The sequence below is a fragment of the Bufo bufo genome, chromosome 9 (genome assembly GCF_905171765.1).
Source record: "Bufo bufo chromosome 9, aBufBuf1.1, whole genome shotgun sequence".
Classification (NCBI taxonomy): Eukaryota; Metazoa; Chordata; class Amphibia; order Anura; family Bufonidae; genus Bufo; species Bufo bufo.
Window position 1 is genome coordinate 187,439,066 of NC_053397.1, and position 15,646 is coordinate 187,454,711.

The 15,646-nt window shown below is 44.6% G+C and overlaps 1 protein-coding gene across 1 annotated transcript in view; it reads left to right on the forward strand.

Annotated features, from left to right (window-relative positions):
- CACNA1E (calcium voltage-gated channel subunit alpha1 E) overlaps positions 1-15,646 on the forward strand; it is a 638,268-nt gene that overhangs the window by 472,066 nt on the left and 150,556 nt on the right. The gene's annotated exons all lie outside the window — the stretch shown is intronic.

Here is a 15,646-nt window from a genome sequence, read left to right on the forward strand (position 1 = left end):
TCGTTTCTAATATTATAACATTTGTGTTATTGATAAAAAGTCTAGGCTGAGCATGAAGCAACTACGAGAACTTCTTGGAGAGTGAGCTGTATAATCGCTGCAGATTAGAAGCTGAGCACAGAGGAAACCCAACTCCCCTGTAATTTACCTCATCAGTATTATGAATTATAATTTGTAGGAGGCTGCAGCTTCATATCATCATATAATCCCTCGTGGTGACTACTGTGCCCCAGCTGTACTAAGGTAGACAGGTGCACGCTCGCAATTAGTACAGAAAGACCATATAGAATTGCATGTATATTATGACTCTCCAGTTTTGTTATGCTTGTTCCTACCATGATGTGGCATGTCCGCTAATCATTTGAACTACTTTATGTAAACACTTGATAAGAAATGAGGCACAGGTGGGCACCTGATCATTTTACCCACTTCTCCCATCATGTGAGGAATATGAGAGTCAAACCTTCCTGTCTTTTTAAAGAAATTTTTTTAATGGTTTGATAACCAAATGGAAATGATGTGCCAAATTTAATATCTAATATCAGAAATATGACTTTCAGATATTTTGAGGGATCTACTTCTTATGTGTCTACAGTACATAGAGCTAATGTCAGTATTAATAACTCAGAGCAACTGGACTTGCTGTATTTTCTCCTGAAGACGTTTCGGTAGTCTACCAACTGCCTTTCTTCTAATCAATGACTAGATGACTAGAGAAATGTCTTCAAGAGAAACTAAAAGTCCAGTTGCTATGACCTGGATGAGTGAGAACCTTCACAGAAATATAGAGCTAACATCGATTCTTAACTTGATGCTTTGTCCTTGGATATAGTTACACAGAGCATAAGTTAATTTGTCCTTTTAATTTTTCTTTAAAGAGGTGGCCCGGGATTTAGATATTTATGGCCCAAGATAGATCATCTATATCAGATTAATGGGGGTTCGACTCCGGGCGTCCCTGCCAATCAGCTGTTTGAAGCGGCCACTGCGCTCACCAAAGCTCTGGTTAATGCTGTGGCCTCGTCACAATTTATCAAGCTCAACACTGTCCGTTGGATAGCAACTGAGATTTTCATTGCAGCTCAGGCTCATTCACTTGAAAGGGACTGTGTCACGCTTTGGTGTGGTAGGGAAACACCAAACCGAGCATAAGAGGGAAGGGGGGAACAGGGAATGAGGCCTGAGAACTAGGGAAGGAAGATGGACACCTCCTAGTGAAAACCCTAACCAAAATCCTTACTGACTACCAGTATGAACAGACCCCAAAGGTAGGTGAGTTCATACGCAGGAATACCTAAAGTCCTATCTAGCCCTATAGGACCCTGGTATAAATGGCAGGGACGAGACTACCTGTTCCTCCAAAAGGAAGGACGAACAGGAGTCTTCTACAGGCCTAATACAAACAATAGGGAAATGCAACACACAGAACCCAAACAAAATACAAAAGGGAAAGGAAAGACTTAACTTCAAAGGGGCTATGGAAGCACCAGGAACTCCGCCGAGATCCAACCATAAACTATCCACAGGCACAGAAGCTATAAACCGCACAGCATTGTGGGAGAAGCAACTATAAATAAAGAAGGTTAAATGACCACATTAGCAACACCTGGAGGGTACCAGAAACAACACAGACACCTATTATTCCACAAGAAAAATCTGTCAGATCAAACCACGTGTTGCCAGTCTCACAGATCGCCTGCCACTCACTGTCGCCGGGATGTCCATATGTCTCGGTACGTCCGTGACAGACTGAGCTGTGCCTAGGCCATGTAACCGATGTACAGTGATGTCACTGGCCTAGGAAGAGGCCTAAGCACTCATGGAGCGCCACAGCCTCTTTGAACATAGATCAGCAATATCAAAATCCCAGACAACCCCTTTAAATCATGATGATAATTCAGTTATATGGCTTGTCATGTCTGGAAAACCTGTCACAATACCAGACCGCGGGCAACTGCATGCGTCACAAGGAGTCACGATCATGACCGTGACAAAACCCCTTCTCTAAACAGGGCCGGCGCCACCCATAAGCAGTATGGCGCCGTCACTCTGGAGTCCAAATTCCAAGCAGTAGCACCCGGCCGCCGCCCCCATCTGACATCATCTCCTTCTCTTCCTGTACTTGCTGGCCGGATGCGCTGCAAGTATGAGTTTGTTCAGTCACTTCGGGCAGAGCAATCAGCTGACACACAGCTACAAGACTGGTGTATTTAAATCTCATTTAGGCTGTCTTTCAGAAAAGTTTCTCCTGGGATTCGAACTCACGACCTTTCACATCAAAGGCAAGGCATTTACCCACACAGCTATGAAAGCTGTATTACTTAAGAAAAAAATAAAAAAAATAAAAAAACTGTAGGTAACTTTGATACCTATTGTTAACCTACACAAAGGCAGCTCTGTCAACCTAGACAGCTACAATTACCACTTGTACAACATCCGGAATAGACTAAAACAAACAAGTGGAAGTAATGTATCAAAATATCATTTATTATAAAATATATAAAGTATGGAGAGACTTTGATACCTAGTATACATCCATACACATGACAGCTGCCCCAACACACCCAGCTCTGCTACATCCATACACAGTGTACTGAGGCAGCTGTCATGTGTATAGATGTACACTACCAAAGTTATCTACAGTAGAAGTCTTATATATTTTTTTTTTAAGTAACTGACTATACAGCACTTATAGCTGTGTGGATAAATGCCTTACCTCTGATGTGAAAGGTTGTGAGTTCGAATCCCAAGAGAAACTTTTGTGAAAGTGTTTTTTGTTTTTTTTAAATACTGAACTGTTACTTTACTTTTTTTTTATACTGCTCTCATAGCTGTGTGGGTAAATGCCTTGTGAGTTCGAATCATAGGACAAACTTTTCTGAAAGTGTTTTTTTTTTTTAAATACCGGACTGTTACTTTACTGCCACGGGGGAGGGGGGCTATTGGCGCCATAATACTGGCACATGGAGGGGGCAGGAGAGAGGCACTTGATACTGGCACATTAGGGGGCAGGGGGAGAGGATGGCACTATGATATTAGCACATGGGGGGGCAAGAAATGGACATGAATCATTAGGGGCAGAAATGTGAAATGATGGGGGGGGGGGGGCTTGTGTTGACAAAAATCCTTGCACCGGTCCTGACTTCGCGCGCGCAATCCCTCGAGACCAGTGACCTCCAGAGGTGGGTCTCGCGGGATCACGCACCGAAGACAAATGATCTTGGCAAGAGCCAAGGCAATGTGGACCTGGAGCACAGCGAGGAGCAGAACCTGGTGAGCACCCCTGGCAACCGCACTCTGACAACCTGCACTAGGGTGTCAGAGGCTGCAGGACAGTGACTGGCAGCAGGGTGGCACACACTTGTGTACAGGGGTCACGGCACACCTGCTGCTTGACTAGGGGCCATAGATTCTGACTGGCACAGGGTGCCCAGCAGTGGCACATGGAGCCTAATAGGTGGCACAGACTGTCTAAAGGGCTATGAATGGTACAGGGTGCAGGACAGTGCCAGACTGGCAGAGGGCACAAGACAGCATACTGGTTTATGTTGCCCTGGTGGCACAGGATTTCAGACAGTGGCTGAATGGTGCCTGGAAGTGATTAGGTGGCACTGCTCGTGTTTGATGTGCCAACCTGCTGAACAGCGCAGAGTGATTGGCATCACTGAGATGGTACTAGGTGGCAGACAATGGCTGGATATTATATATACATGACCATAGTCAGTCTGGCACAGGGTACGCGACCATAGTCAGACTGGCACAGGGTACATGACCATAGACTGGCACAGGGTACACGACCATAGTTAAATGTTGCATGCAATAGGTGGCTGAAAAAGGGGCGGGTAAAAGGGTGTGGTCAATGGGCGGAGTCAAGGGGCGGCAAAATTAGCTTTTGCCTAGGGTGGCAAAAATCCTTGCACCAGCCCTGTCTCTAAACGAGCAACAAGTTTCGGTCAAGTAGGCAAAACTGAAGCTTCAGAGAGCTACACATTTTTACTGTTTCTACCACTGTAGGAGAAATGGGGTATTACATGGAGCACATGGAATTAAATGGTAATACATGGCCAGGCTGAGTCCTCCATAGTAAGAGGATCTCTGATCTCAGTACTTGTAATTACACTATGTCGCCTCTTCACAGGAGACAACGCGTAGGGTAATGAAGAAGAAGTAGCACATGCATGGTGCGCTGCTTCCTCTTCAAACAGCTGTTCGGCGGGGTGCCAGGTGTTGAACCCCCACAGATCAGATATTGATGAAGATAGGTCATCCATATAAACAGGCTGACACAACTCCTTTAAGCACAACATACAGTGTGGCCCATGAAAAAGTAGCCCACCTTCAATATCTCTGTTGCAAAAATGAAGGAACCGAGGCCTCCATCGATCAGGACAGCTGAAGTTGTGCATGAAATTCAGCAGTGGATTGCAAGTAGCCCCCAAAAATCAACTAGAAGACTGTCTCAGCAAGTTGGTGTATCACGAACGATGTGTCAGCGAGTGCTGAAATCTCTGAATCTGAAACCGTACCAAATAACGCGTGTGTGGGAACTGAAAGAGTCTGACAAAGCTAAACGTGTAAATTACTGGACTTAGTTGCTGACTATGATTGCTGACAGATATTTGGACCCATTGCTCTACTTCATGATGGACAAAGCTTAGTTTTATTTATCAGGTCACATAAATTCCCAGAATACAAGGTACTGGTCCGCTGAAAATTCCCTTTTGACTCACAAAACACCACTTCATGACCAGAAAATTGGTGTTTGGGGCGCAGTGTCAGGAGTGGGCCCAGTTTTCTTCAAATCAACTGTGAATACCGCAATTTACCTGGACATCTCTGAACAGTTTTACAACCAACTAACACCAGAAGAAAAAAATGTCCTGCTTTTTCCAACAAAATGGGGCAACATGCCGCACCTGACGGAGCTCACTGGATGGGTTCATGAACTGTTTACGAAGGAGCGAACTATGAGCAAGGGGTTATGGCCACCACGTTCCCCAGACTTGTCCACATGTGATTTTTATCTGTGGGGAAATTTAAAACAGAAAGAGGCATGCCCAAAGATGCAGAGACCTGAACGGGGACCGCTTTCAGCATCTTTTGTGACTTGTGGGTAATAAAAAAAAACCCAATCCATTTGCTTGTTCATCTGTCATACTATCGCTGGAGGCGGGCTACTTTTTCATGAGCCACCCTATACTTTTCAGTTATGTACCACACTAGGTTCCTATTAAAAAAAGCAACTACATATAGTGCTTATTTTATGGCAGCTTCTCAAGGCACCAGCATGACTACATATTAGATCTTTTGTTTCAAAGCTGGTGCCCAACCGTCCAGACATATTTATCCTTAAAGTTTCATAGATATACATCTATCTGCTCCACATTGAGCTCCCAAGTACTTTTATGTCTGATTTTTGCATTTCTTATCAAGGAGTACCGTACATCCTTTGCCCTCTGATCCCAGTGTAGGCAGCTGTCTGATTCAGATTCTCTTCACGCTGGAACCTGCTATAAGGGAAACAACATGCTTGACTAAGAAAATTCCCAATGGTTTTCTGAGAAGCTCTCACTTTGTCAAAGCATTTCTACTATAGACTGCAATACTTTGAAGAATGGTACTGATCATGTCTAAAGGCTGTATTAGACAGGCAGATTTTGCAGGCGATTGTCAAGAGGGAAGCGTTCCTTCCTGGCAATTACCTGCTCTTTAGTGGAAGAGATCACTGCTATTACATGCAGCAATCTCCTTCACAGTATTGGGAAGCGGGAACACTAATGTCATTGCTTGTCCCCACACTGAACCATGATCTGCCTCTGGCAAACAATGATTTTTTTTTAAGCCAGTTTAAAAATCTGGGTTGCCCAATGAATGAGCGTTTGATCATTCATCGGGTAATCGGCGGCAGTATTACACTGCCAGATCATGACTGACGAGCATTACTACGAATGCTCATTAGCGATGATTTGGCAGAAAATCTGCCAGTCTAATACAGCATTAACTCCTATAGAGCTGATTACTATGTCATCCTCATGCATGACCAACACAACATAAAAATAGAAATTCAGTTTTTTCTAAGGCTCTACAATTACTTTTGGCATCTTCAAAGTTTCAACTCATCTTGATGGGTTTGTGCCTACAGCTCCTATATAGACCAATGTGTCTTGGGAGTTACAAGCAAATAACCACCATGTAATCCAGTATTGCAAAGAGCTGTCCATATTTTCTTGCTAAGATATTATTATGTGCCTAACTATCTGCGCTCCTGCGGTAAACCCAGTCTCTCTATGGTGGCTCCACTGGTGGTGCGCCATTGCTATGGCAGCCAGCCCTGCAGGCTTGTCAGCCTATCAGTGGGCAGTGATGCCAGGACAATCATGCTTGGTAGGTTTGAGCGAATCGAACTTCGGATCATAGATCTCAAGTCGATTCATAAAAAATCTTTGTTTCTAAGGCTGTTTCCGTACAGCATTGCAATGTATGGGCTCCATGTAGCAATATTTAGTCTCTACCGAAGTTGCGCGAGACTTCGGTAAATGACTTCGGTATTCCTATCCATGTATTTAAAAACATTTAAAATAGGAATCCAAAGTCGGCTTTGGTACTGGCTGGTACCTTGGTAACAAAGCCGACTTCGGAATACTATTTTAAAAAGTTTTTAAATACGCAGATATGAATACAGTAGTAATTTACTAAAGTCTCGTGCAAATTCAGCTGAGACTAAGTTTTACTACACGGACCCCATACATTTTAATGCTGTACGTAATCAGCATTAAAAACAACGTTTTTTAACAAATTGACTTCTGATCTATTATCCAAAGCTTTATTCGCTCAAGCCTAATATTCGGCATTGGAAGTCCCTTGCTTCCTTACAGCTGGATAATTCAGCAAGCGACTGCTGGTCGTCTGTGACTACATAGCTCCATCCATTGTCTAGTGCCAGAGCTACACAGCTCCATCCATTGTCTAGTGCCAGAGCTACACAGCTCCATCCATTGTCTAGTGTGGAACTACACATCTCCATCCATCGTCTAGTGTGTAACTACACATCTCCATCCATTGTCTAGTGTGGAACTACACATCTCCATCCATTGTCTAGTGTGGAACTACACAGCTCCATCCATTGTCTAGTGCCAGAGCTACACAGCTCCATCTATTGTCTATTTTGTAACTACACATCTCCATCCATTGTCTAGTGTGGAACTACACAGCTCCACCCATTGTCTAGTGCCAGAGCTACACAGCTCCATCCATTGTCTAGTGTGGAACTACACAGCTCCATCCATTGTCTAGTGTGGAACTACACAGCTCCATCAATTGTCTAGTGCCAGAGCTACACAGCTCCATCCATTGTCTAGTCTGTAACTACACAGCTCCATCCATTGTCTATTCTGTAACTACACAGCTCCACCCATTGTCTAGTGCCAGAGCTATACAGCTCCATCAATTGTCTAGTGCCAGAGCTGCACAGCTCCATCCATTGTCTAGTGCCAGAGCTACACAGCTCCATCCATTGTCTATTTTGTAACTACACAGCTCCATCCATTGTCTAGTCTGTAACTACACAGTTCCATCCATTGTCTAGTGCCAGAGCTACACAGCTCCATCCATCGTCTAGTGTGGAACTGCACAGCTCCATCCATCGTCTAGTGTGGAACTACACAGCTCCATCCATTGTCTAGTGTGGAACTACACAGCTCCATCTATTGTCTAGTCTGTAACTACACAGTTCCATCCATTGTCTAGTGTGGAACTGCACAGCTCCATCCATTGTCTAGTGTGGAACTGCACAGTTCCATCCATCGTCTAGTGTGGAACTACACAGCTCCACCCATTGTCTAGTGCGAGAGCTATACAGCTCCATCAATTGTCTAGTGCCAGAGCTACACAGCTCCATCCATTGTCTAGTGCCAGAGCTACACAGCTCCATCCATAGTCTATTTTGTAACTACACAGTTCCATCCATCGTCTAGTGTGTAACTGCACAGCTCCATCCATCGTCTAGTGTGTAACTACACAGCTCTATCCATTGTCTAGTCTGTAACTACACAGCTCCACCCATTGTCTAGTGCCAGAGCTACACAGCTCCATCCATTGTCTAGTGTGGAACTACACAGCTCCATCCATTGTCTAGTGTGGAACTACACAGCTCCATCCATTGTCTAGTGCCAGAGCTACACAGCTCCATCCATTGTCTAGTCTGTAACTACACAGCTCCATCCATTGTCTATTCTGTAACTACACAGCTCCACCCATTGTCTAGTGCCAGAGCTATACAGCTCCATCCATTGTCTAGTGCCAGAGCTGCACAGCTCCATCCATTGTCTAGTGCCAGAGCTACACAGCTCCATCCATTGTCTATTTTGTAACTACACAGCTCCATCCATTGTCTAGTCTGTAACTACACAGTTCCATCCATTGTCTAGTGCCAGAGCTACACAGCTCCATCCATCGTCTAGTGTGGAACTGCACAGCTCCATCCATCGTCTAGTGTGGAACTACACAGCTCCATCCATTGTCTAGTGTGGAACTACACAGCTCCATCTATTGTCTAGTCTGTAACTACACAGTTCCATCCATTGTCTAGTGTGGAACTGCACAGCTCCATCCATTGTCTAGTGTGGAACTGCACAGTTCCATCCATCGTCTAGTGTGGAACTACACAGCTCCACCCATTGTCTAGTGCCAGAGCTATACAGCTCCATCAATTGTCTAGTGCCAGAGCTACACAGCTCCATCCATTGTCTAGTGCCAGAGCTACACAGCTCCATCCATAGTCTATTTTGTAACTACACAGTTCCATCCATCGTCTAGTGTGTAACTGCACAGCTCCATCCATCGTCTAGTGTGTAACTACACAGCTCTATCCATTGTCTAGTCTGTAACTACACAGCTCCATCCATTGTCTAGTGTGGAACTGCACAGCTCCATCCATTGTCTAGTGTGGAACTACACATCTCCATCCATTGTCTAGTGTGCAACTACATAGCTCCATCCATTGTCTAGTCATCCATTGTCTATTTTGTAACTACACAGTTCCATCCATCGTCTAGTGTGGAACTACACATCTCCATCCATTGTCTAGTGTGGAACTACACATCTCCATCCATTGTCTAGTGTGGAACTACACAGCTCCATCCATTGTCTAGTGCCAGAGCTACACAGCTCCATCTATTGTCTATTTTGTAACTACACAGCTCTATCCATTGTCAAGTATGTAACTACACAGCTCTATCCATTGTCTAGTATGTAACTACACAGCTCCATCCATTGTCTATTTTGTAACTACACAGCTCTATCCATTGTCTAGTCTGTAACTACACAGCTCCACCCATTGTCTAGTGCCAGAGCTACACAGCTCCATCCATTGTCTAGTGTGGAACTACACAGCTCCATCCATTGTCTAGTGTGGAACTACACAGCTCCATCCATTGTCTAGTGTGGAACTACACAGCTCCATCAATTGTCTAGTGCCAGAGCTACACAGCTCCATCCATTGTCTAGTCTGTAACTACACAGCTCCATCCATTGTCTATTCTGTAACTACACAGCTCCACCCATTGTCTAGTGCCAGAGCTATACAGCTCCATCCATTGTCTAGTGCCAGAGCTACACAGCTCCATCCATTGTCTAGTGCCAGAGCTACACAGCTCCATCCATTGTCTATTTTGTAACTACACAGCTCCATCCATTGTCTAGTCTGTAACTACACAGTTCCATCCATTGTCTAGTGCCAGAGCTACACAGCTCCATCCATCGTCTAGTGTGGAACTGCACAGCTCCATCCATCGTCTAGTGTGGAACTACACAGCTCCATCCATTGTCTAGTGTGGAACTACACAGCTCCATCTATTGTCTAGTCTGTAACTACACAGTTCCATCCATTGTCTAGTGTGGAACTGCACAGTTCCATCCATCGTCTAGTGTGGAACTACACAGCTCCACCCATTGTCTAGTGCCAGAGCTATACAGCTCCATCAATTGTCTAGTGCCAGAGCTACACAGCTCCATCCATTGTCTAGTCTGTAACTACACAGCTCCACCCATTGTCTAGTGCCAGAGCTATACAGCTCCATCAATTGTCTAGTGCCAGAGCTACACAGCTCCATCCATTGTCTAGTGCCAGAGCTAAACAGCTCCATCCATTGTCTAGTGCCAGAGCTACACAGCTCCATCCATTGTCTATTTTGTAACTACACAGTTCCATCCATCGTCTAGTGTGGAACTGCACAGCTCCATCCATTGTCTAGTGTGGAACTGCACAGCTCCATCCATCGTCTAGTGTGTAACTGCACAGCTCCATCCATCGTCTAGTGTGTAACTACACAGCTCTATCCATTGTCTAGTCTGTAACTACACAGCTCCATCCATTGTCTAGTGTGGAACTGCACAGTTCCACCCATTGTCTAGTGCCAGAGCTATACAGCTCCATCCATTGTCTAGTGTCAGAGCTACACAGCTCCATCCATTGTCTAGTGTGGAACTGCACAGTTCCATCCATCGTCTAGTGTGGAACTGCACAGCTCCATCCATCGTCTAGTCTGTAACTACACAGTTCCATCCATCATCTAGTGTGGAACTACACAGCTCCATCCATCATCTAGTGTGGAACTACACAGCTCCATCCATCGTCTAGTGTGGAACTGCACAGTTCCATCCATCGTCTAGTGTGGAACTGCACAGCTCCATCCATCGTCTAGTCTGTAACTACACAGTTCCATCCATCATCTAGTGTGGAACTGCACAGCTCCATCCATCGTCTAGTGTGGAACTGCACAGTTCCATCCATCATCTAGTGTGGAACTGCACAGCTCCATCCATCGTCTAGTGTGGAACTGCACAGCTCCATCCATCGTCTAGTGTGGAACTGCACAGCTCCATCCATCGTCTAGTGTGGAACTGCACAGCTCCATCCATCGTCTAGTGTGGAACTGCACAGCTCCATCCATCGTTTAGTGTGGAACTGCACAGCTCCATCCATCGTTTAGTGTGGAACTGCACAGCTCCATCCATCGTCTAGTGTGGAACTGCACAGCTCCATCCATCGTCTAGTGGATGGAGCTAGTTACTGCAGAGCTGCTTCAATTCACTTCAGTTCCATTGACAACACACATCAGTCCTGGTGGCGCCTCCTGGCACCATAACAACCCGGAAACAGCTGATCGGCTGGGCTGTGGGGTATCGGACCCCTGCTAGTTGGATACTGATGGCCTATCCCCAGGATAGACCATCACAAGTAAAATCCTGGAAATCCCCTTTAATACATTACATGATCTCATCACAAGTTTAGAACTTTAGTCTCTTCTGCCGGTGCCATATCACCCAACATGAACCTGAGTCATAGAACAGACTTTTTATTTCCTGGATGTCCTTATTCATTGCATATTATTTCCCAAACCCACCCATATCTCCACTCCCCTTTTTCTCCCCATGTTAATTAATGTAATTGGCCTGTAAATGTGTGCTGGCAAAGACTCCTGAGTGTCAGTAAGCCGCGAGCAGCTGCGCTCCCATGCTGCTCATCATTAGGAGGCTGTGCGTTCTATGTCAGCACTTAGAGGAGAAGAGGAGGAGTGTGAGGGCATGGTGCCCAGTCAATGTGATCATCTCGCTGCATTCATATTGTATGGCTGCAATGACTTGGCCTGTGTTTTTTTTATCTTTAATAGTTGATGTAAACTTTATGTTATCGCAAACATTGTTTAGAATAGTATTTAGTATAATGTGGGCTTTGTCGCTGTGTCAGCCTATTTCTGGGCTTTTAGTCATCTGTAATGTTTGTTATTGACATCTGCCGTACAATGTAATTGAATAATTTTGGTAGATTTTTTTTTTATAATCATCTTAATCATAAGTGGAAAAAATAGAGTTATAATCCAAATGTAACGCAACTGAAGAACTTGTACCAATATCACATAACTTTACATGCAAAGAGAGAGAGAGCCATCTTGCTAGTGCTCCATATTGGATGAGTCAACAAGCCTTGGAACATGACAAGAGAAAATAGCCAGGCCTTATATCCATCTGTAGACAGTTGTTTCATTGCTTGCCCCTCATGACCATGGAGTAGGATTGTGTCAGGCTGAGTGAGATGCTTTGGATGTAGCAGTGTTTTGCAGGCCGTTTTTAACAGATCTGTTTTTCCGTTTTTTGTTTCAGTAGTGTTTCCGGTTCCATTCGTATACAGTGTGTATATATATATATATATATATATATATATATTACATTGAAAAAATTGGACTGGGCACAAGATTTTCAATAGTTGGTTCCGCAAAAACGGAACGAATACTGAAGACATACAGAGTACATTCTGTATGTGTTCCGTTTTTTTTGCGGACCCATTGACTTGAATGGAGCCACGGAACTTGATTTGCGGGCAATAATAGGACATGTTCTATCTTTGAACGGAAAAACGGAAATACAGAAACAGAATGCATACGGAGTGCATTCAGTTTTTTTTGCAGAACCATTGAAATGAAAAGTTCCGTATACGGAATGCAAAAAACGGCCCATATATACGGAACGCAAAAAAAGTTCATGTGAACGAGCCCTTATTGCTAGGATATGACACCAATATTAGACCTATCTCCAGAACTGGACCCCCAAAGTGAGCAGAGAGCAGCCGTACATATGATGGCGACTGCCCTCCATTAATGACTATGGGACTGCTGAAAATAGCCAAGCGCTGGCTGGGCTATCTCTGGCATTCCCATACAAGTGAATGGAGCAGTGGCCATGCTGTTGAAGCGCCCTCCATTCATCTCTATGGGACTGCCAAAAATAGCTGAGTGCACTCGCTCAGCTATTTTTGGAACTCCCATAGAAATGAATAAAGAGCACATCACGCATGCATGGTGCTTGCTCCTTCACTTTCAGGGCCCATTTTGGAGATAGGTTTCAGAATCTGACTTTGACGGAGACCAGCTGTGTGCAGAGACTTAGTGGCATTGAGAATATATTATGCAAAGGTGTTCAATAGGTGGCACTAGCGAGATGGTTCTCTTTCTCTAGGATATACCTCTTTGCCAAATATTTTCCCATGGAGCATTGTCACTAAATCTTCATACAGTACACAGTTGGTCTCTCCTAAGATGACAAACCTTTGATAATAAGCCAATTGAACCTTCTAGGTACATGCACCATATCAGGGCCTATAATTCTTTCACTCTGGTCCAACAAATTCAAATTTCAAATGGGCAATGAGGTGTCACGGCTGAGGATGGGGGAAACCCTCAGCCGTGTGCCGAAGGAAGATGGTCGCTGCTTGACCAGGACGACAGAGTTAGGGAGCGGGTCACCTCCTACAGCGTCCCTAACCTGACCCTAACTTCTACCTGCATGGGCCGACCTTTAAGGTAGGAGGACCCATGCGCAGGAACCTCGGAGCCCTGACTTACCCTCCGACCGGTCCCTGGGCTAGGAGTCAGGGTAAGATATCCTGTTCCTTCTGGATACGCAGGAACAGGAGTCTCACTGGCCAAGCTGCAAGCAAGGGGGAACAAATGCAACCTATGGCAATGGCAGGTACCCACAAACATAGCAGAGACCTACCACAGACAACCAAGCCTGGAACCCATGTGGATGTACTGCCCACAGACAGCAGGACTCAGGACTCAGCACACAAACACACAACACACGGGAACCCAGGACTACAGGTGCAATAAAGAAACATAAAACCAAACACATCTTCCAGACACCAAAGGACATATATATTTGCTTATGACCAGAAGGTTGGCCCCCACTGGCAGTTGGTAAGTAACCAGGAGGATGTCTACAGCCAGCATGGCTGAGGCTTTATAGGGCCAAGAGGCCACACCCAACAATCAGACACACCCCGTGACTCACACACACTGAAAGGGAGTTAACCCTTCCAAAACCACAGAAGGGAAAACATAACTTAAAGGGGAAGTGTCCAAACAACAATCACACTGTGGCTGTTGCCGCAGGCAACGACATGGGTGGCAAGCGTGTCCTGGGAGTCAGCCCGAAGGCCGGGACACTGCCACCACATGTACATCATACCACCAAACGTTGCCACGGACAGCCACAGTGCAGGGAAAATGTCAGTGCACACCAAACATAAACAAAGTGCACACAGACATACAAAAGTGCTTACAAACGCGCACACAACTCTGAGGGAACCGCACACATAGCTGTTGTCCGCGGCAACCGCACTTGAGGCTAACAACCTTATGCCTCAAGCTGCGGTTGACACTACAACCCAAAACCGCGAGCAACAGTATGCGGCTCCCAAGGAGTCACGGCCAAAACCGTGGCCGTGACATGAGGATTATAGGACCAGAGTTAAGGAAGTGAGACCCTGGTGTGTTAAAGGGGTTTTCTGAGATTCTGATATTGATGACCTATCCTCTAGATAGGTCATCTATATCAGATCAGTGGGGCTCTGACACTGGTCACCCCTGTTGATCAGCTGTTTGAGGAGGCCGCGGCATGCCTTGTAGCTTACAAAGCACAATGCCATCCATAGAATAGCAGCTGTGCCTGGTATTGCAGGTCAGCCCTATTCACTTGAGTGAGACTGAACTGCGCCCAAGAGACATGACACTTTAAGGACAACTGGCCTAGGAAGAAACCACAGTGCTCAACAAGGTAATCCACAGGAGTACCAGGAGTCGAAAATCATCCTGAAGATATATCATCAATTGCAAAATCTCAGACAACTCCTTTAAATGACCCAAGCAGGCACCCAAAGAGGACTCTTGAAACTTTAAAAAGCAAGGAAGCGGTCAACTTTTTCTAAACTAGAATCTAATATATTGTGAAATGAAAGCTGACCTTACACTTTAGTCATCGGGTAAATGCTCATTTGGACCACAGCTCTTGTACCTGACCACCTCCACCCAATACACATTCACACTTGGTCGAGCATTTTAGTGTTCTTAATTGGGAGAAGGTAGAAAGCTCCTACCATATACCTCTGGCTTTTCATCTCTGAGAGCAAAAAACATGGACACCAGAAACCTTAAACAGCAAAACTATATTTATAGAACCTATACTGTGACACATGCAATGTCTACAGGTCTATTACTAATCTTTGTACAGATATGGTGGATCAGTCGAGGTGCCGTCTTTTTTCCAATAAATAATGATTCTAGGGAAGAGTGGCTCCTTGACACTGTGATGGGTAACACAAATTTTTGTAATGTAGCCATGTACAGTATATCCATAAAAAAAAAAACTATATATGCCTCTATATAAAATTAGAAGCATACAGTGGTACAGTATAGGGCCATAGACGTTATCTGCATGAGGCCTAACACTAAGGAATGAACTTGTGATGTTATGAACGTGTTATTATTTTTTTATTTTTAGCAATAATGCTATTTTGACATGTTAATTTTGCCATTTTTTAACAATACATTTTGGATATACTGTATACAATGCATTCGGAAAGTCTTCAGATCCTTTCACTTTTTTCACATTTTATGTTGCGGCCATCATTTTACAGTCAAAAGCACATAATGAGAACGTAATAGCAAAATGTTAGAAAACTTTTCTAATTTATGGTACAGGAAAAACCTTAATCTTGCATTGACATCTTCGATATGATGCCACAAATTTACCGTACTTTGCATTTTTTTGCCATTATTTTCTGCAGATTCTCTCATGCTCTGTCAGGTTGGAT